The 21,538-nt window shown below is 36.3% G+C and overlaps 1 non-coding gene across 1 annotated transcript; it reads right to left on the bottom strand.

Annotated features, from left to right (window-relative positions):
* Positions 1 to 20,631: 20,631 nt before the first annotated feature.
* On the bottom strand, positions 20,632 to 20,738 carry LOC111768504 (U6 spliceosomal RNA). The gene has a single exon (XR_002800904.1). It is a non-coding gene; the product is annotated as a U6 spliceosomal RNA (small nuclear RNA).
* Positions 20,739 to 21,538: the final 800 nt, after the last annotated feature.

Here is a 21,538-nt window from a genome sequence, read left to right as displayed (position 1 = left end):
CACTTAATAACTGAAGAAAAGTCACTGCAAAGAAACTTGTGACTATACAACATCAGAAATACACACAACAAAACAATCTCAAAGAATTATTATTTTAAAAAATGCTGTTAAGAAGGATTAAAATAATATAAAAATATAACAGAAATAATATTGAAAGAATAGGACAGCATGGAAAAACAGGAAGCATATTTTAAGTAAATCCAAGTTGTAAGAACTTCTAAAAATGAAATTTAAGGCCACTGAAATTAAAACCTCCTTGGACATAATAAACAACAGATTACATGCAACTAAAGAGAAAGTGAGTGAACTGGGAAATAGATTAGGAATAAGTATAGGAAATAAATCACACAGAATATAAAACAGAGATACAGAGACATAAGAGATGGACCCATTCAAGAGAAGACAAAAGATTCAGAGAATAGAATGATAAGGTCCAACATATGTTGAATGGGAGTTCAAAAAAAAAAAAAAAAACACAATAAAACCCCAAAGAGCAGACAAAAAGTGAATAGAAGAGAGGCAGTCCTCAAAAAACAATGACTCAGAAGAGAAGCCTCCCAAGTTGATTAAATCCATGAGTATTTAGCTGGAGGAAGCAGAGTAATGTTCAGGAGAAATAAAAATCAATAGATGTGTCATGGAATAATTTCAGGACACCAGGACAAACAGTCCAAAGAAAAGTCAAATGAACTGTAAATGTATTACGACTAGACTTTCCCCAGACTTCTCATAAGCAGCAGCAGACACCTGAAGTTAAAGAAATCATTTTTTCAGAGTGCTGAGGGGAAATCGCAATAAATATGGGATTCTATATCCAACTTACCCATCAATCAAGAATGAAGGGGGCATAACACAATTTTTAGAGAAAGATTGAGAGTTTCTCTCTCTTAGTCCTTCACAGAAAGAACTTCCAAAAAATGCCATTAAAACTTAAAGTCACAAAAAAATAAAAGTGAAATGCTGAGCTAAGAAAAGGGTAGAAAGTTAGTTAAATATAAACTTGTGTTTATTAAAGTGAGAGAGAAAGAGACAGAACAAAAGTTTAAGATTAAAAAGGACTCAAAATGTAATGGAATGAAAATTTCAGAAAATAATAGCAAAAACAGCTTGGAGTTAAAACATTTTAATAGCCTTGTATTATATAGCTGGAAATAAATTACATTTTTATACTTGTTATATTGAATATGGATGGTAAAATCTTTAGAGATAACCACCAGAAAAACAAAAGTAGAATGTAAATCTACCAAATCAATATGGAGAAATGATGAGTTAGAAATTCAGTGCAATAAAAACAAGACGACAAATCACCTGCATGAAGTAAAGATAAGGCATGGCAAGCAAGGGTGACATTTGTTTGACCAAGAAACATCTCACTAGAAGAGCAACCCAAAGACTATAGTTTGAGGAAAGATGCTGTAAGTATTTAACCCATGTAGAGGTGAAGATATTTCCTACATGTTGGGATAATGCCTTTTATGGAGTGCAAAATAAGGTTGATATAGCTGCTATAACACAAATTAAAATAATAAAAAGCAAAAAAATAATTAGGAAGGAAAATTTTAAAGTCAAATTTAATGTCATTATGGGGAACACATTAACGGCTTGTTGACAGCTAAGCCCTATTATTTTACCTCAGACATGGACACCAGAATTTGTTCTATTCAATAGACAAAGGAAATTAAGGTGAAAAGAAGGTCAGTGACTTGCAAAGACATCAGATAGTAGGTAATTAATGGGCTATGGATTTGAATCCATTTCTTTCAACTCAAAAAGGGATTTTTTAAAATAGCAAAGCATATGATTTAAGATGTATATGTCACAGAACATCACTTGTCATCACTCTCATCCTTACAACAAGATAAAGCTGGAAAAAAATTAAACCAAGGACTTTTCTTTGACTCATCAGAGAGAGAGAACTGATGTTGCAGGGCAAACTGCCACATCAAAATCTGGAGGTACGAGCGTACGAGTCAGAGCCAAGATCTGCTTATGTGCTTACCTGGAGCAGAAATTGCTGGAGCCATAAAGTGGTGGGAAAATGTAATTGGCGATTTTGACAAACTGCTGGAGACTGTGTATGGACTGGCCTTAGAGTGAGAATTTCCTGGGGCTACAGTCATAGAGTAGTCCCAACATGCTCATGGGCTTTATCTCCAGATGCTCAAGGTGAAGATCTGAGAAAGATCCTCTCCTGGCCCCTGGCAAGGAGAGAAGAGTAATCATTGTGAGATATGCGCAGAGTATTCTCTAAATCAATGTAATAGATTTGGGGAACAGATTGAGCACAGCCTTATCTCAGGTGGGGCAAAAAGCACTGCTCCCCTTCTAGCTCTTTCTAGCCCTCTTGTCTCATTAAGGGAGGGGGAAGCTATACCATTGGAGACCACTTGTGGAATTCAAAGCCTGGAGACACAGACCCACTGAAAGACAGAGATTTAATCATAATCTTGCAGAGCACTTGCCCTCCCCCACCTTACCCCCACACCAATAAGGCCCTCAAACATTCAGTGACTTACAGCTGATAGGGCTGCAGAAAGCAGACTCTCACTGATCAGGTGCATTGAAGGAAATCGAAGCCACCAGGGGAAACAAAAATAAGACTCTTAGCGGAATCTGAAGCCTCTGCACACACAGCCGTAGCAAACATTAAACACAGTCCAGCTCCTAGCCAGATTGAAATAAATCCTCACACTAATCTACCTCATTTCCTATCACTAACATGACATGTCCAGTTATCAACAAAAACTTACAAGGCATACCAAAAGGCAAGAAAAAGTATAGTCTGAACAGGCAAACTTAGCAGCAGGACTAGACTCAGCTGGAACACACGTTGGAATTTTCAGCTGTAATTTTAAATAACTATGATTAACACAGTAAGGACTCTGATGGAAAAGGAGACATCATATAAGAGTAGACAGGTGATATAAGCAGAGAGATGGAAACTCTAAGAAATGGTTTTAAAAGGAAATGAGAGGCAGTAAAAATTCCGAAATAGAAATGAAGAATGCCTTCAGTGAACTAATCAGTAGACTAGACACAGCACGGAGGGAATCAGGGAACTTAAAGATAGGTCAGCAAAAGGCGAAAAAAGGATGAAAAAGCAAAAGGGAGCCTCTAAGAGTTTTGGGACAATTTCAAAAGATGTAAGATAGATGTAGCTGGAATACCGAAGGAGAAGAAAGAAGAAAGCAAAAGAAATATTTGTGATGATAAAGACGGAGAACTTTGCAAAACTGACTAACACCAAACCAGAGAGAACACCGAGCAGGATAAATACCAAATGAGCTACATCTAGTCTTCCCATACTCAAATTGAAGAAAAGCTTAGGCAGAAAGAAAACCTTGAGACAAACCAGAGGGGGAAAACCACCCTGCTTATAGAGGAAAAAAGCAGAAGAATTGCAGCACAGTTCTCGCCAGAAACCACACAAAGAAGATGGGGGGGAGACAACTTTCAAAGTATTGGAAGAAAAAAAGAAAAGAAAAGAAAAACACCAACCTACATCCAGTGAGACTATTCTTCAAAAGGGAAGGAGAAATACCGTCAGGCAAACAAAACTGAGTGAACTTGTTGCCAGCAGAACAGCCCTGCAAGAAATGTTAAAGAAGTTTTCCAGGCAGGAGGATATGGTGGAGGTCCGAACCTGGGATCTACCATAAAAGGAAGAATGCTGGAGAAGGAATAATGAAGTAAAAGGAAATCTCTTCTTTTCAGTATTTCTAATGAATCTAAAAAACGTAACTGTTTAAATGAATAGAAGTCCCCATATATTGGGTGATATAGCCTATGGCTGAGGGAGGTAAATGAGAGCAGGGCCATGAGGGGCAAGAGGGAGGAACTGGGAATGCGCAAGTGACAGGTAGCTCCACTGCCATGAGGAGTAACTATGTTATTTGAAGGAAGATTTACATTAGTTGGGAATGTATATTGGACAGTGTAGGGCAACCAAAAAAAAATTCTTAAAGAACTGCAAGTGATACACTAGGGGATAACAAAATAGAATCACATAAAATGCTCAATTAAAATCAGACAAGACAGATAAAAGGCGGGGGGGGGGGGGACAAAGAATTAATCCAACAAATAGAAACAATTACAAAGAATAAACATTATTCCAACTATTCCAACTTTAAATGTGAAGAGCTAAATATACCAATTCAAAGACAGAGATTGGGCAAAAAAAAAAGGATGTGGCTATGTATTCTTTACAAGAACCCAACCTAAAATATAAAGACTCAAAAGGCTTAAAAGTAAAGGGATGGAAAATAGGAGAAATATATGCCATGCTAGAATTAATCAAAAGCATGCTAGTTTGTTAATTTCAGAAAAAGATGTCTGAACAGGCAAGATTGTCAGGGACAAAGGACATTTCAAATGGTAAAGGGTCAATTATTAAGGAACACATAAGGATTCTAAGCATGTATACATCTAACAACAGAGCATCAAAAACATGAGGCAAAAACTGATAGAATTAAAAGGAGAAATAGAAAATTGACTAATGAATATGGAGAAATTGGATTATCAGTAATTGACAGATCCAGCAGGCACAAAATCAGTAAGGAGATAGTTTAATTTGAACAGCACCATCAATCAACTGGATACAATTGACATTTATAGAATACTTCATCCAGCAACAGCAAACTGTAGTTTTCTCAAGCTCACATGGAACATTCACCAGGAGAGACCACATTCTGAGCCATAAAACACAACTTAACAGATTTAAAAGACTAGAAATCAAAGAAAGTATGCTCTCAGATGACAAATGAGTTGAACTAGAAATAAACAAATGAAAAATAAGTGGAAAATCTTTAGATATTTGAAAATTAACCAGATAGTTTGAAATAACACAAATGTCAAAGAAGAAATCTGAAGATAAATTAAAAACTATTTTGAACAACACAAAAATAAAAATACAACATTTAAATACTGGATACAGTGGAAGTAGTGCTTAGAAGTGGATTTATAGTGTTAAATATGTATATTAGAAAATTTAAAAAAATCTGTCTAAAATAAGTAATCTAAACTTTTATACTAGGAACCTAGGAAAATAAGGGCATTTTATGCCATGACAAGAATAAGAAAATAAATAATAAAAATTAGACCACAACTTAATAAAATTGAAAACAGGAAAACAATAGAGAAAATTAACAAAATCAAAAGCTGATAAGTTGAACAAATCAATAAAATTGATACATTTCTAGCCTAACAAACCAAGAACAGAGAGAAAAGACACACATTACCAATAATATAAATGAAAAGGGGGTCTCTGTTACTGATTACATTAAAATAATAATAAAGGAATACTATGATAGCTCAATGTCTCAAAATTTGATAATTTAGATGAAGTGGATCAGTCCCTTGAAAGGCAAAATCTACCAAAACACACAGAAGGAGAAATAGATACTATGAATAGTCCAATATCTATTAAAGAAATTGAGCATTAATTAATAACCTTCCAGAGAAGGAAGGAAGGGAGGAAGGAAGGAAGGGAAAGAAAGAAAGAAAGAAAAAGGAAGGAAGGAGGAAGAAAAAGAAAGAAAGGAAGGAAGGAAAGAAGAAAGAAAAAGAAAACAGAGAGACAATGGGGGGAGCGGGGAGAGAGAGACAGAAAAACAAAAAGAAGGAAGGCAGTAGGGGTGGGATGGAAGGAGGAAGGAAGGAAAGAGAGAGGAGAAAGATAGAAAGACAGAAAGAAAGGGTTTATAGATTAAAAAGGAAGAAATAAAACTGTTTTCTTTCCCTGATGAAATAATTGACTATGTAGACAGTTCCAAAGATGCTACCAGAAAATTCCTGGAATTAATAATCAAGTACAGAGAGTTTGCAGTATGTAAGATCAATATATAAAAGTCCATTGCTTTCTTATATACCAGCAATGAAAAAATGGAACTAAAAGAATGTAAATACCATTTGTAGTACTCTAAAAAATGAAATACCTAGGCTTAAAATTAACAAAATTTGTATGTAGAAAACTACAAAATACTGATTAAAGACATCAAAGATCTATAAGGTCTAATATGTTATATTCATGGATTGAAAAACTCCGTATTGTTAAGACAACAATTATTCTCAATTGATTCAGAGATTTAATGCAAACTCAATTAAAAGATGGCAAACTACTTTGTAGATATAGCTATAAACTGATGTAAACTTCACATGGAAAGGCAAAAGACCCCGAAGACCAATGCAATTCTGAAGAAGAACACAGCTACATGACTCACAAGATCATGCTATCGGCAAAAGAAGAGACATAGAAATCAATGGAACTAGACAGAGAGCTCAGAAACAGACCCAAATAAATGTAATCAATTAATAAAGGTTTTTATAAAGGTATAAAGAATTTGCAAAGGCAATTCAATGAAGAAAGGATAATCTTTTCAACAAATGGATATCCATATGCAAAAAAAAGTGAATCTAGACACTTAATTTATAGCTTGCACAAAACTTAACATGGATCAAAGACCTAAATATAACTTGCAAAGCTACAACATTTCCAGGAGAAAATCTATGACCTAGGTTTTGGTGGTGAGTTTTTATATACAATATCCAAAGCATGATACATAAAAGAAAAAACTGGTAAGTTGACTTTATTACAATTAAAAACTTCAGCTCTGTGAAAGAATGAAAAGACAAGACACAGACAGGACAAAATAATTGCAAATCACATATCTGATAGAGGAATTAGATCCAAAATATACAGAGCATACTTAAACCTAACAAGAAGAAAACAACCTACTTTAAAAATGATCTGAACAGACAACTTGCCAAAGAGGATATACAGATGGTAAATGAGCATAGGAAAATATGTTCAACATCATTTGTCATTTGGAAATGCAAATTAGAACAACAATGAGATACCACTACATCCTATTAGAATGACTAAAATCCAGAAAGCTTACAAAATTAATTTCTGGTCAGGATTCAGAGGAGGAGGAGCTGTCATTCATTGTTTTTGAGAATGCAAAATAGTTCAGCTCCTTTGGACAACAGTTTTTGCAGTTTCTTACAAAACTAAACATAACCTTACCATAAGATCCAGTAGTCATTCTCCCAGGTATTTACCCAACTGATTTGAAAACATGTCCACACAAACCTGCATGCAAACATTATTAGCAACTTTAATCACAATTACCAAAAGATGGAAGCAACCCAGATGCCCTCCAGTAGGTAAATGGATAAGCAAATTGTGGTACATTCATACAATGGAATATTTTTCAGAGATAAAAAGGAATGATTTATCAAGCCACACAAAAATAAGGATGAATTTTAAATATATGTTGCTTAGTGACAAAGTCTGAAATGCTACATACTGTATGATTCCTATTATATAACATTCTGGAAAAAGTAGTACTATAGATACAGTAGAGAGATGTGTTTGCTGGGGTGCAGGGGAGAGGTGAATAAATGATGTACAGTGGATTCTTTAGTGCGTTTAAAATATTCTGTATATACTATGATGGCACATACATGATACTATGCGTATCCATAGAACTTTACAGTGAAAATTGTGACTTTATGCAAATCAAAAGAAAAATCATTTATTAGATCAGGGGATTTCGGGGGGAAAGGAGAATATAACAAAACAATCTAACTGCATTACAAATGTAAGAAGCGATCTTACTGAATGGGGTGGAGGAAAAAGATGTAAACCTAAGTCACTATGGAAATGAGCAGAATCCAGATTTTAAAGGTAAAAGAAAGTATATATAAGCACTGAGTTCTAATTGATAAAATTTTCCCCATGAAGGTATGAGTCAATAAATCTGAAACACCTTTACATGCACAGTGGAATTGAAGAATTAAGTTAATGGGCAGTGGATGGTGGGAGCCAAGTGTCACACTGTCACAATGAGAGGTTACAGAGAAGCAAGAGAAGCAGGCTAGAACGATCCATGTGGCAAAGGATTTGAGTTAGAGATGTCAGTATGAACTCATGTTTAGCCTAATACAGAGGCAGTTACATATGGAAATATATATAGATATGTGTATATACACAAATTAGTATACCCACATATATCTCTTTACTCTCTCAGCTGAAAAGTCCTAGAAGCAATAATGCCTCTGTGTAGCAATGAGCATACCTCGCACCCAAATCTTCATTTCCACACCCTTTTTCGATAGAGGTACCTGGGCTCCTTGGATAAATGAAGAATCTAGAATTGGAGTAGGATATACAAAAAAAGCCCAGAGCTTTTTGTAGTGCCAAAAATTAAGAAAGTGCTAAAATACACATCCACACGGACACAGACATGCATGCGTACACATACACATACAGAGATGAGGTATGATAAAGAGCACAGGAGCCGACTGAAAGAGCTCCCAATTTTCAAATTTGGGATGATTTGAGCAACAAAGCAAGTGAATTAAAATTAAATTATAACCCAAATTTTAAAATATACATCCATGAGCTCATACTTATATAAGTTAATGCTTGAGTAAATTTTACAAATATGAAAGAAAACAAATCTATGCAATAGAATTTCTAGTAATTTATCTAGATAATTCGCCCTCTGGGAGTTGATGTGCAACTCCTCATTCCTTCCTGTGGGCTGTCCATACTGACTTCCTTCAAGAGTATGGCATGGAAAGGAAGATGAAAGAGTGACTTTCAGAGGAGAAACCTCACACACTGCCTGAACCAAGTGGTCCAGGGTAACGTCAACACGGTAAGTCATGTTGATATTCTGTACCCTTGATATTATGTGATGCAAATGGCATTTACTTCTGTGGTCTTCCTCCCTAAACCAAATAACTTTAGTGTAATGATGATATAAACATCAAACAAATGTCCCTATTGAAGGACATTCTGCAAAATATCTGACCAATTGTGCAGTTCATTGACTTCCCCGCCTTCCAAGGACACTGCGCCTGGGCGCTGCGTGAAGGAATGTGTCTGGGCTAAGGGCCTAAGATGGCCACTTCAGCCCTGACGCTAAGGTGTAAGTTGCAAAAAATATGTCCTGCATCATGTTCCTTGTCTGGGCTGGCCACCCTGATGGACTTTAGAAACATCCCCCCTGTGGGAACAAAAAAGATAGAAGTACCCCAACCATGGGGAACAAGAAAAAATAACTCAAAGTATCCAAATGTCTAAAGCCCTGAGTCAGAACCTAGAGAAACCTTAAGATAAAAGGGAGTCACAAGCATGGAACAATTGGGAATCTCACTGAGGAGAGGACGCTTTGCCTCAGACCCGGACAATCGACACTCCAGCCCGCCCTACCAACTATTGGGACTTCCTCGGCTGATTGTCACGTGGAGGTTGTAAGTACTGATTTGTTGTTTGCTTCCCCGCTCCTTGTTCTGTTCCCCTTTATCAGTAAACTCTGATTGCTTAAACAACCAAGCAGCCTTGGCAGTACCTGTCATTCTTCGCCCTTTGCGGCTGCGGACAACACAAGTAATCTTCAAAACTGTCAAGGCCATCAAAAACGAGGAAAGTCAGAAAAACTGTCATAGCCAAGAGGAGCCTAAGGAGACATGACGACTAAACATAATGTGTTCTTCTGGAACAGAGGAAGAACATTTGTTAAAAGCTAAGGAAATTTGAATAAGAATGGATATAGTTCATAATAACAGGTAGATATTGGTTCATAAATTGTGACATACATACCATACTAATAAAAATAATGGAACCTCGGTGTGGGATGTGGTTGGCAGAGTGATGTTCCCCACAAAGGGGTCCATGTTCTAATCTCCAGAACCTGTGAACATACTACCTTACATGGCAAACCACAGTTGTAATAGCATTTCAGGACTTTGAGGAGGGGAAATTCTCTTAGATTTTCTCTGTGGGCCCAATATAATCACATACATCCTTAAAAGTCCTAGCTGTGTTGAGAAAGCTCAGACAACAGAATAAGAGCAGGACTAATTTGAGGCATGAAACGAACTCTACCAACCATTGCTGACTTTGAAGACGGAAGAAAGAGGACCATGAACCAAGGAATATGAGTGTCCACAAGAAGCTAAGAACAACCACAAAACAGACTCTCTTCTAGAGCCTCCAGCTCTGTGGACATCTTGATCTTGGCCCTGTGAGAAGCATATTGGACTTCTGGGCTTCTCACCTACAGAACTGTAAAATAATAAATATGAGTTTGTTTAAGCTGCTAAATTTGTGGTAATTTGATACAACAATAATAATAGTATTATAAAAACAAATACAGGGTTATATGGAACGCTGTGCCATCTTCTTAATTTTTCTGTGAATCCAAAACTATTCTAAAATAAGAAGCTTGTTAAAAAAGTAATGTTGGTCAATATTCTGAAGCTAAATCAAGAATAAACTTGAGCAGGAAAGGTATATTAGTTGCATTTAATGTATTTGAGAGCACTGAAAAAATAGCAAGTGATTTATTTGAAGTGCTATAAAACTATACTGGTCTCAATGACAGAACAGCTTAATCTCTGTCATTGTATTGCCGATTTTTATTGCCCAGAAGCTTCCACATTAGGAAGAGGAAGCCCTGTGTGCGAGTAGCCTAAAGTCTTCCGGTATTTGGAGCCACTTCTAAAATATCCGCATGAGAGAGCTAAGGCACATCCTCCGAGCCGTGAGAGACCCAGAGATCTGTTTCTCTCAGCGGGACTTTAGAGGAGGACCGTCTTCTGGTTCAGCTCCTGCTGCAGCCTCCTCCTCTCACTGCCTGCCCCCTCCCTCCGTCAGTCTCCCTCCTCCAGCTTCCGTCCTCGTTTTGTTCCCACTCTACTCCATATTGGACACTACTCTTCTTACTTCATTTCGGCAAAAGCAATACTACGTCTTTTTTCTTTGTACCGTGTAATAGAAAACAAAATGGAACTTCAATTTCAGTGTGCCTGGCAATTGCCATCTATCGGCTGCCAGGGATTTCTTAGAAACCAACACTTTCATCTCAGGCTATAACGATTAAGTCACAAGATCTCTCCCTTACATTTTTGCTCCATCTTTTGCTCTTTCCTGCAGGGTTGATCATTAAATCTCAAAATTCTTCTTTTTATGTTATTCAGAGAAACTCACTTCTCCTTTTGTTTTGTCCTCTATTTCAGAACACTCCAAAAGAGGAAGAGTGCTCATGTTTTACATCATGAAACTCTAACTAAAAATGCATTCATCAAAGTTGTTTTCAAAACAAAAGACATCTATTCTGACATGAGTCATGCTGCCATGATAGTTTGTAAAAAAAAAAAAAATCACATAAATACAATTACTACAAATATAAAAATAGTACACACAATCTTGAAATATCACACTCAACATACCCAAACTAACACTTAACATCTGTGTACACTAGATTTCAACATATCCATTTATAATTATCATCTCTATGTTAAACCAACTTCCTTGATTATGACCCGAAAACTAACCTTCCCTAACTTAAGCAAAGAGAACATTTATTAAAGAATAGTGGAGTAGTTCAAAGAATTGAAAAGAGATGATATTGAATCCTCACAAACCAGGCAAGTTCTGAGACCAAAGTTAGTGGGAGTTAGAGATCTCTACTCAAGGGCATTGCTATGAGGTAAGTCAACTTGCACATCCAGTTTTATGTCTCTTTGCATAAATCTCAACCCTTAAGTGAGAAGATATAACTAATCCACCTGGGACACTAATGCTGAACTTTGGAGCATGTAGTCACAGTCAGGGGACAAGGGGATGAAAGGGAGAGCTTAGAAGAATGGACGTGGCCACAGGAGAAATCCCTGGGAGCTGGGGAGTCACAACAATTCCAGTTACTCACTCATTAAAATAACTGTGATAAGACAAATACCAGTATTTTCACATACTCTAAGATTATACATGAAATTCAGTCTGCTGTTACAAGGGAGGAAATGAATCTTGCTGCAGGAAATTTTTATTTCACAATGAAAACGTGATCATTTGAAATAATCATTAAAAACTCCAATTTGATCTAAAATTAAGAGGGACAAAGTGGAACACGTAAGAAGCAATGTCAGACTAAACTTCCTGATGAGCATTTTCACAAAACTTTATACATCAGTTCAGAAAAGGAAAAATTGGCCTTTTTAAAGTTGATGAAAGCATGGGAGAAAAATAAAACAAAGTGAAAGATTGTGACAAAAAACTGTATATTTTAACTAAAATAGAGATGGAAATCTTTAGATTAGTAGAATACTAGCATTCATCTGTCCCTAATATAGAATATTCTTATAATTTTTTCTGAATATTTAAGGTGAAATATGCCTACTTATAAAGTTTGTGTTTATAGACATGTGTCCTGCTTTTATTTAAAGATGTCTTTGAATAACAACAAAATAAAAACTAATAAATCCATTTCCCATTCATATGTAGTGAGATTTATATAAGAAACTGAGTCTTTCTGGGGGCTGGCCTGGTGGTGTAGCAGTTAAGTTCATGTGCTCCTCTTTGGCAGCCCCATGTTTTCAGGCCCAGATCCCAGACATGGACTTAGCACCACTCGTCAAGCCATGCTGTGGTGGCATCCCACATAAACGAGAGAAAGATTGGCACAGATATTAGCTCAGTGACAATATTCCTCAAGCAAAAAGAGGAACATTGGCAACAAATTTTAGCTTAGGGCCAATCTTCTTCACCAAAAAAAGAAAAAGAACTTTGAGAATTCCAATTATGTACATAAACCACAATATCTGCCTTCATATATTTCGTATAGATTTGACTAAAGGAAGCTGTAAAGTTGGTATATATATGTATATTTATGTATATAATTTGTATGTATATATACGTAATTATAGAAATAATAATCCCAATTTAAAGAGTGCCTTCTAAGAACTAAGGTAATTTCAAATGTGGATTCTAGTTTGGTATGTATATGGAAACTTTGAAATTAAAGCAAATGAAAATAAAATATACTTGTTTAAAATTTTGGAAATAGAAAGGCAATTTCAATGGCTATTTATAATCATACCATAATGATATTGAAGTAACTACATCTTATCTAAATCATGCAGAAGTATATTAGAGTTTCCATAATGACACAATTATGGACAAAATATATTTGAACTGACTTACATAAAGAGGATTTGTTTGCTTTTTGTTATTTTTTTTAACAGAAACTTTAACATTCATGAGTGATCAATGTCATGATAGTAGTTAAGAAAAATACTAGTTTATTCATATTTTGTATATACCCTTAGAACAGGGCAAACTTGAAATTATCTTAGTAAGAGAAAAACTGGCTTAAGAAATATTGGAATTAATTAAGCATCATCAAATGCATGATAAACCAAGGAATTTTAGAAGAGTGTAGGCATGTGGGGGAGGTAGCATATAGAGGAAAGATTCTAGATATTAAGCTAACTTTTATCCACATTAAAAAAATATTCCAAATCCTTTAAGTTATGCATGTAGGAAAATTACCCCTATTTCTAAGTACACACACGCAGACACAGAATTTGAAAACTTCATTTATCTGAGAATGTTCTCAAATTTAAAATTACATCTTCAGTGAACATTTACCTATCTGCAGGCTTACAATGTACTAGGATCTGTGAGGTAAATAAAAGAATGAACTGTGTTGCCTTTTAGTAGCTTCTTCTATCTTAAACTAAAATCCTTAAGGGCAGAAAATTTTCTGTATGTTTACTGCAGCATGCCATGTTTATCAGAGTGATCAGCACAAAGGAGGTATTCAATATATATTTAAAAAGTGAATAAATGAATGAATTAGTGAATCAAATTAGCAATATATCATTCAAATTGAAGACTATACATATGTGTATATACAGTTATACACAAATGGGAGGTGGGTGTGTGTTTAGACATGTTGGTGTGCTATATGTGTATAATGTCATATTTTTCTAAATTATGCAAATTTATATTAAGAAAGATAGACCTAGCTTTCAGCCAGAATAACATATTTAAAACTCTACTCAGTCACCTTAAACATTATAAACTGGGATAAATCAAAACACATTTGAACAGGACTTATAATTCTGGTCAAGATGGAGTAACAGGTCAAGATATTTCTACCTGAAAAAAAAAACATGGATAAGATAAAAGAAACAGCAATTTTGAAGACAATGAATAATCAGGCAATAAAGGAAAGTGATCCCTGATAGACAGGAAACAAATGAGATGAGCCCAATAATTGCTCCCAGCTTACTGCCTAGAAAGCATTTCGTCCTGTGAGTTAGAACATAGATGGAGCTGAGAGCTGAGACCTAAGAGTCTGGGGACACCAAGTTAGTAAGAGCTCACATGCAGAGTACTGGAAAAGTGCACAGAGATGGAGATTCAGAGATCTGCAGAAGGTCCCTGTCAAGAACTCAGCTGAGTACAGACCAACAGATATATGTGAGGACGTTATTTGAGGCCAAAGAAGGAACCACTCTCAAAGAATTAGAGGTATTGATGTCCAGTGATCACATGCAGCTGGGAATAATTCTTGTTCTTAATGCCAGAAATAGAAAATCCTATTATTCATAAGTATTTGGGAAAAATACAATTGCCTCGGTAATGCAGAATAATTATTCTCAGACTGATTGCTAGTTCTGCGTTACCTAAAAAAATATTGAGCAGCATCTGAAAGGATCAAACTGTTTCCAAGTAACTTAACTTCATCTCAGAATGAAGTTGGAGAATATTTATAGGAATATAAAATATCTAGCACCCAACACGATAAAATCCATAAGGTCTGACATCCAATCAAAAATTGCCAGGCTTGCCAACAAGAACATGAAAATGTGACACATAATAAGAGGAAAATATAGTCAATAGAAAGAAACTCAGAACAGATGTTAGAATTAGCAAAGACATTAAAACACTTTCTTAAACTATTTCTCTATGTTCAAAAGTTCAGTAAAGACATGAAAGATATAGGAAATACCCAAATTAAACTTATAGATAGGTAAATTACAATGCATAAGATGAAAGATGAACTGAATGGCATCAGTAGCAGGTTAGATATTGCATAAAAAACACGAATGAACCTGATAGCATAGCAAATGATACTATTCAAAATGAAACACAGAGCAAAAGAGAATTTAAAAGAATGAGCAGAGTATCAAAGAACTCAGAGAAATTTCAAGTGGACCAATATACACGTAACTGGAACCACCAGAAGAGAAGAAAGAAAGTACACAGAAAAATTATTTGAAGAAATCATGGTTGAAACTCTTTCAAATTGAACGATTATAAATCCCCAGATGCAAGAATCTCAACAAACTCCAAGAAGAAGCAACAGAAGAAAACTACCCTAAGGCACGTCAAAAGCAAATTGCTCAAAACAAGTCTTGAGAGAAGGCCTTAGAAGCACCAGAGACAAAAGACTTGTTATATACAAAGGAAGGCAGATAAGGATGACAGCATTTTTCTTGTCAGAAACAATGCAAGCGACAAGACGGTAGAGCAACATAGTCAACATACTGGAAAAAAAATGTGGTCAACCTAGAATTCTATACCCAGTTAAATAATCTTTCCCAAACAAAAGGAAATAAAAACTTTTGTACACATACAAAACCTGAAAATATTCATCCTAACCAGACCCACACTTCAAGAAATATTAAAGGAAGTCCTTTAGGTTACAAGGAAAATTATCCCAGACACAAGTGTGGATCTTTACAAAGGATAGAAGAGCACTGGAAATAGTAACTACATTGGTTAGTATATAAAAGTCTCTCTAAAATGTGATTGACTATTTTAACAAAAATAATGACAATGTATTGTGTGGTTTATAATACATATGAAAATAAAATGTATTATAACAGCACCAAATTCAAGAGGGAAGAAATTGATATATATATTGGAAGCTTCTCATACTGTAAGAACCTATTCTTATCTCACACAGTCTTTATGATGATCATTTTATGATGTAATAGAAATAGCTTTCAAATAATAACTCTCTGTAAAAAAGTAAGACGTAATTAATGGACCATATACATTTTATAATTTGTTTAGAGGAGCAAGTAAAACCCTAAATCTGGAATGGAAAAGATCTGCTTCTTGAAAGAAGTAGGACATTAACCAAGTCCTGATCAAGGTTTATGATTTTAGAGGGAAAATAAAATACATAGTCAGACATACCAAGAATGATAATTGCTAGCATTTATTAGTATATACTATATGCCAGCAATTAGTACCAATTTTAAGGTTCATTTTTTAATCACCAAGCAATAGTTTTACGTAAATATAATTACCCAACTCTTGCAGATAATACAACTTCTACCTGGAAAGGTTAGTGCTTATCCAAGGCCACACAGTCATTAAGTAGCTGAACTAAGAGTCTACCCTGTGCTCTTCAGCTCTCACAGTGATGCTCTTTAGATGACTAATAGCTTTGGAGGTGGAAATGTATAGAGCATATTTGAAAAGCAGTTAATAAACTGGTTTTGCAAAAGAAAAGGTTTGTGTGGTCGATGAGCGGGAAGGGAGTAAAGCAAAACCGTTAACACAAAAAGAATAGAGGTAGCAAGGAAGTGGGAAGAGAATTAGGATAATGTGTTTCACTAACTCTGTGAGAGCAGAAAACATCAATAAGGATGTGTGATCAGGGTCAAGGTTTCCAGAGATGTGAAGGAGAAAGGAGAATAGAAGTGTTCTTTTCCATTTATCAACAGGAAATCAATGGTATCCTTAGTTACTGAGACCAGTCCTTAGTTCTTGAGTAAAATTCCTGAAGCTAGTGAGGGGCAAAGAGAACACAGAAGAAAAAGAGAGAGAGAGAGGTGTGGAAATGGCTGCAGATACTGTAAGTCTTAATCAAAATGTTTGGAAAGAGACAAAATATGGACAATTGCCCAAAGGGGTGGAACGTTCATATTAGTCCAATTTTGTTCCTTATTTCAAGAAGAGACAACTTTTGCATGTTTATAGATATAGGGAAAAATGACTAATAAAACCAAGATTGAAGATGTTGGGACAAAGCAGAGTGTCTCAGATACAAGAGCACCCAAAAAAGTGAAAGTAAATGGATTCATGATCAGAGTGGAAGTTTAAGTTTTTAAAGTCATAATTATGTTTCTGCCTCTGTGCCTTAAAGGAAAAATAACAAGTTCTTTAATTTATCTTTACATTCCAAAAGTGTGTAATGAGTGGCCAAGCAGACACTGGTGCCATAGACAGTGAACAACAAAAATATGGTCTTTGGTTTCATAGCCCATAGCACAGTAGGCTGTAATTGTTAAGGAAAGTTTGTTTACCCTACATTTAGACATGAAAAGAAAAATAGCTTCTTTATCTCACTATGACTAAAATTATCCTCCTAACCTTCTGACAAAGGGCAGGAATGTTTTGGTGTTGAGGGGAACTACATGGATTCTGAAGTGGCAATCTCAGCCCAGTTCAGTAATTCGGATTATCGCTTTAAGAATTTGGTATCTGCCCCAGATGACTCTGTTAAATGCACATCCTTTCGGAAGTATTCCCACTTCCACTTCTCCTCTTTATGATGTTATCTGGGTATATGGCGGCATGGTGGGTACGCATGGGGTATAACCATATGAAATTTAAGTGAGGAGCTATTGAGGTCTATTCAGCATCCTTGGGACCCTTGCTAGTCTCTGCTCAGGTGTGATAGAGCCCATTCCAGAGACTTCTTTTGGCTTCTACTGCTTAAATTTGATGCTAATGTAACACATGGTCTATGTTCTTAATTTAGCCTATGCTCCTGTTGAATCATCCCTCTCGTGCTGCTGACTGATTCCACTGATATCTCTGCTCTGGTTTCTCTTTAGCACCTGGTCTAGGAAGCCCATCCTTCAGCCTTCACCTCTAGGGGATTTAAGCCCCTGCAACATTGCCTCTGATAGCTAGCAGACTAGGCTAACAGCCACATTACCTACCCCATTCTCACACACACACACATACACACACACACACACACACACATACACACACACACACACAGCCCAGGATCACGAAGAAACTTGTAGGTAATTTTCCAACAGTAGAAAGCCAAGAGATGCTTAGGAGGGCTGAACAGATCCTTATCTGCTCCCTATACAAGGTGCACCCTGCTTAATGTGACCACATGCAAAGGGGACTCTTGTTGAAATCCCAAACAGAAGGAAATAAAAGACCTCTTGACCTTGTCAGATTGAGAATCTTCCTAACAGGACTCTTTTCTCTGGAACTCAGGCCAGAAGAAGCAATTAGAAAATGCAGTTCAACTCATATTTATTCCCACAGGTCATTTTCATGGAAACTGGGCTATTTTTCCCTTGTTCTTCTCATTGTTCTGAGACTCTTTAAAAAACAGCTACGATAAAGTCCGTTGACCTGCCTCTAGATATATTAAAAGTGGACGATGAAGATACTTTTGACGTTTTCATCTCTCTCATCTACGCTGGCTTTTATCATGACTGTCTAGTCAAAAAAGCCAAGAATCTCAGATCTGAGACTGAAAGCTGAGCTACAGCTGATGTGTTCTTGATAGTTCTCACCTTCTGCCTCACCAGGGGCAGAGAATCTCACTGCTCTCATTTGGAAATAGAGAATTGCAAGGGATATCAAAAAGGATATTAAAAAACAACATTTTCTAAATATCGTACGTTTTAAATATGCATTTAATTCACCTGCAAAATTAAATTAACAATAGTGCCTACCTTAGGTTATATTCATATTAGTTAATGTAGTACTTGGCAGTTAACAATCATAGTAAGCAAAGTAGAAAATGAGGCTATCTACTGAAAGCTGCTGGAAATGGAGGGACTACTTCATAAAAATGGAAATTATGGAATAATTCTCATAGAAAATAGTAAAGTATGAAAAAGCCATGAAAAATGAGGTTGTTGTCTAACCTCAAGGAATCAGTTAAAATTTGACATTATGACTGTATAGCAAGGACCTCCTCCATATACTGTATGTATGAAAAAGAACAAACAAATAATTTGGTGATAGTGGCCTAGGTTTTGGAACCAGACCACAATCACTAGGGGAATTCAGGTAGGATGGGGGGTAGGGTATTATTGGAAGAGGGCATATAATTAACTGATTCTGGAGTAGGTGAGAGAACAAGTGGAGTCAGAAGGACTCTATGTCATATTTTAATCCAGTCCATTTTGGGATTTGGGGACATTGAGAACAACTGTTCTTTGTCACTAATTTAATTTTATTTGGTGAGCTGTGGTGAAAACTAGGAAAATTATCCAAGTCTCGAAATTCCCTGCAGCCTGCTGTATTCTGAACCATGAGAACTGAGTCAGAACAGTAGAACTGCACAGCAAATATGTGCTCTTAGCACTTTCCAGATGAGAGCATGGATCAGAAATTTCCTGTGCTCCCTGTGAACCCTTTGAGTGACTGTTGTCATTGACTGGAGATCAAGAAGGTGTTGTGTGTACATGATCATGTTTACAAAATAAACAGTGTTCAGAAATCAGCCCTCTCTCATGCTCTGTCTAGTTTAAAGATATGTTCATAATCTTAAGACAGGTTTTTTCTTCCTTCTGTTGATTTGTACATCACATAGATGTCTGAGAGTCAGCTATCCACTCTTTACGGTCCTATCCAGATGCTTAGTTCGTCATAGGTGCCCCCACATCCTTTCTCTAAACTCTTAGAGTATGACCAATGAAGCAGAACTAAACTGGAAAGTCCTTTAGAAAGATGTTTTCTTATACAAAGAAAACAGGATCTACCAGGCAGCATACTATACTCACAAAAGGCAAAATTATCTAACCACTTTAATAGGCATTTTGCTTACCTAACATTACCTGTTAGGTAATGCGATGAAATTAGAAATTAGAAATTAGAAATTAGAAATTAGAAGTTTTCATCACAAATGTCTATTTAAGCATTTGAGTCGATTTGAAGAAACAGCCAAACTAAGCCTCATTCTCCCAATATTTCAGGTTAAATTTTGCGATTCCTACCAAGCATCACATTTAATGAGGTTCTTTTACTAAAGTATAAGGTACGTCATTGGAAAGATGCCCCCAGTAAACTGCCTGTTTACAAAGAGAACAATCTGTATTTTAATTACAACTATCCAAAATTCTTTCAGTAATTCCATGTTACATAAATACCTTCTCCCAAATCTCTAATTTTTGTTTAGTGGTTACCGTGACGATTGTATGAAAGATGTTGGAGATGAGACAGTCCATTTTCTTATAGTCTCTTATCTCTGTTAACCTAAGTAGGTTCCTTCCCTTTCCTCTCCCCTTCTGAGTCACTGCTGTTACAAATTGTTCTGTTTTTAATTTTGTGAGTTTGCGGCTGAGTTGAAGTGTTTGTCGTTACTTTTGATGCCTTCTGTTCCTCTCTCTTTTAAGTTGTAACTGAGCCTTTGCCTCCCTGTGCTGGTAGAGAGCTGTGGGTTTCTGATCGGGTCTGTCTATTTATCTCCTTGATCAGAGGTTTGTAGACCTTTGCCTTTTTGTTGCTGGTGTGAGGGCATCTTTAATTATTTCTTGTAGGGCAGGGCTAGTGGAGATGAACAACCTCAGCTTTTGTTTGTCTGAGAAAGATTTTATTTCTCCATTGTATCTGAAGGAAAGTTTGACTGGATAGAGCATCCTTGGGTGAAAATTTTTGTCTTTCAGTATTTTGAGTACATCATTCCGTTCTCTCCTATCCCATAGGGTTTCTGCCGAGAAATCCACTGAAAGCCTGATAGGGATTCCTTTGTAAGTTGTTTTCTTCTGCCTTGCTGCTCCTAATGTTTTTTCTTTATCACAAACTTTTGCCGTTTTTACTATTATATGCCTTGCAGAAAAAATATGGAACGCTTCACGAATTTGCATGTCACCCTTGTGCAGGGGCCATGCTAATCTTCTCTGTTTCGTTCCAATTTTAGTATATGCGCTGCCAAAGCGAGCACCCAAATCTCTAATTTCAGAAAAATAAAGATATCCTGCTACTCATGTAATGGAAACTGGTAATATGTGCTCTTTCCTTAATTAACACGATGTGAACTTAGAGCAGCTTTCCAAATGCATGCATTTCAAAAAGCTAGTGAACCAAGATTGCCACAGGAGATCCATCCTGTGTTTTCAAGTGCTCAAAGAAAATTACTCAGAGCTACACTTCCAGCCAATGACTGTTAAATATCTGCAAATCCTCATCTTTTCCCCTTTGTCCTTGGCATTTAATAAAAGGTCAAATGCATAGCTCTGATATTCAAATAACACAAACACACATATGTATTTCAGAACTTCAGCCCAACAGAATAAAGCAAGTGTTTAGAATGGTGTGAGTAACTGTGACACTTGAATAAAAGAGAGAGAAACGTGTGTGCTACATCTGAGATCTTTAGTGGGTGGGGAGAGGCATTGATGGGAATACTGGTAGAAACATGTTCTTTCTACTCCCACAGCAAGGAAACCAGGAGAACAGAGAGAGACAGGCTTGAGTTGCAAGAAGAGGCAGGCCCTGCATACACAAAAGGTAGAAGGAAAGATAGGGGGAAACCGGAAATATTTTAATAGTTTTTTGGTAAGGAAGATCAGCCCTGAGCTGACATCTGTGGCAATCTTCCTCTATTTTTTGTATATGGGATGCTGCCACAGCATGGCTTGATGAGTGGCGTGTAGAGAGCCAAACATGTGAACCTCAGGCAGCTGAAGTGGAGAAGGCAAACTTAACCACTACACCACCCAGCCAGCCCCAACATTTTAATTT

The sequence above is a fragment of the Equus caballus genome, chromosome 16 (assembly GCF_041296265.1).
Source record: "Equus caballus isolate H_3958 breed thoroughbred chromosome 16, TB-T2T, whole genome shotgun sequence".
In the NCBI taxonomy this organism is placed as follows: domain Eukaryota; kingdom Metazoa; phylum Chordata; class Mammalia; order Perissodactyla; family Equidae; genus Equus; species Equus caballus.
Note: the sequence above shows the minus strand (reverse complement) of the source record. Positions and strands in the feature narration are given on the sequence as shown.